This window comes from Palaemon carinicauda, chromosome 7 (assembly GCF_036898095.1).
Source record: "Palaemon carinicauda isolate YSFRI2023 chromosome 7, ASM3689809v2, whole genome shotgun sequence".
Lineage (NCBI taxonomy): Eukaryota > Metazoa > Arthropoda > Malacostraca > Decapoda > Palaemonidae > Palaemon > Palaemon carinicauda.
The window spans coordinates 148094802-148097139 of record NC_090731.1 but is presented as its reverse complement, the minus strand read 5'-3'; positions in this window follow the sequence as shown (position 1 = coordinate 148097139).

Sequence of the window (2338 nt, the reverse complement as noted above, 5' to 3'; positions counted from 1 at the left end):
TGTAAATGTAAAAGTGAGTGTGGAGGATAAATGTATTAATACAGATGAAACGTGGCTGAGTATGAATGATACTTATAGTGTGTGTGACTTTTCGTTAGATGATGTAAAAGAAAAAATGAATAACGCAAGAATGAGAGACACGAGAATGATAAGTAGCATGAATGAATCTTTTGCTAAAGTTGAGAATGTTTTTGATGAAATGGATGAACTGTTTACAGAAATGAGTGTAATTATAGGGCCAGATGAGAACGAGGTAGATATGATTGTACATGATATATTAGATGATAGGGATTTAGATAGGAATAGTGTTAATGTAGCGAATGATTGTGATAAGGAGGAAGTGAATGAGAGAGTATATGGAGGCCCAGTTACTCGGAGTAGAGGTCCCGTTCCCGACTGCGACTGGGTTATGAAAAAAATAATGTAAGTGTTGTGTGAGAAGGATTTGGCAAAGTAAGGGGGGAGGAATGTGGAGGATTTATTTTTTGTTTTATTTTATTTTTGGTTTTGCCAAATCCTGAGAGAGAGAGAGAGAGAGAGAGAGAGAGAGAGAGAGAGAGAGAGAGAGAGAGAGAGAGAGAGAGAATTTCATTTGCTTTAGTTTTGCTAGATCGCGCGAGTGTGTGTGTGTGTTTGTGTGTTTGTGTGTGTGTTTGTGTTTGTGTTTGTGTGTTTGTGTGACTGCGGTGCGCGCCGAGGAGCAAGTGGTAGTTAGAGAATGATCGTTGGTGGTGAGAAAGACTGTTGGTACAAATGAGATTGTTTGTTTACATTTTTTAGTTAGGTTACGACAGTGGTGAATGTTTCGGAGCGAATGCTTTTTTTGATTGACTGCGTCCTGAAGCAGTTGTGTGGTTGAATGCTGGATTATTATTTTTTGACCAGCGTGGAAGTGTTTTTGATTTTTCTGAGTAAGTACAGTTTTGTTTATCTTTGCTTGTCGTGATTGTGAATGATAGGAACAATTTATTATTTATCTTTGATTATAGTGCGATAGTTCAGTTAGCTAGAAGTGTTCGTGTTTTTCTTTTTTATTTTGGCAGGCTGCGATTCCTCCTTTGGAGAGCGATTTTTGAAAGTGGATTAATTGATTGTTGACGAATTGGCTTGTAATAAGGAATTTGATACGACCACTCTGATTTGTACAATTGTTGATGACCCGGACCGAATCAAATCCAGATTGCTGTTGATGATGATGTTGATGATGATGATGATGATGGTGGTGGTGATAATAATAACCACGGCCCCAATCAGGGAAGTAGTTGTGGCGAATTGCCACTCAATGAACTGTTAAACACAGAGTTGTGTGCCGTAAAGACAGTCCGGCTTGTGTGTGGCGACCGTGTTGGTGTACCATAATATTTTTTACAAGAAATTCATATATATATTTATTTTTGGTGTTGGTGTGTGGTATAAGTTAAGTTTGTTAGGATTTTTTTGTGTTTATTTTGATGGTATTACGCTTTATTTATCTTATAGTGTTAAGTTTCGATTAGTTTAAAGTGTTAAGTTTTGATTGGTTTAAAGTATTTATTTTGAATGTGGATGGTTTATGATTTATTTTAGTTTGTAAGGAAATATAGTTTCTAAGGGTATGTTTTGTTTTGTTTTGTCCTTCTGTCCAAGAGTTTGGTTGTAGATTACGTAAGGGGAAAGTTTGTTTTGTGGAGATAATTGTCTGTTAGAGTGATCAAGGGTGTGGGGGGTTGTGTTTTGTTGACATCCCGCCACAATTTTAGGTGGCATTCATCTCATTAATATCCGTTCATCTTAATTTCATATATTTGTCAATAACAACATGGTACGATTGCGTATGCTCTCAGATGCTAATGATAAACATATTTACGACTCTTCTCTCGAATGAACGATGAAAGGGTGGGCAATTTGCAATTATACATGCTTTACTTGAGGTAGTTCAAGGAAAATTATTTAAGAGAAATGGATGGTGAATTTTTATGAAAGCGTAACAATGGCCATTTAATGCTATCTAAAGAAACTAATTTTAATATTTTAAAAGTTTTATGTTTAGTTTAGCTAAAATTACCAGATCAGTAGATAATAACCTTTTGTTGTTCCTTATAAAGGTGGAATAGGTAATTCATTAAAACTCGTGTTTCTGGACTGAATACTTGGTCTTTTGCTGAATGGTGAAGATAATGTTTTCGGGCATATCTATTAAATTTGAACATCATTTAAATTTTTGACCTTATACTTACATATATTCCTTACCCTAGTTTTATCTAAAAATCAATACAACATTAATTGTTTATCATATCACCAGGTATACCATATATATAAAAAAAATCATATAAGTTTAAGGAACAATTTTGTAACACGA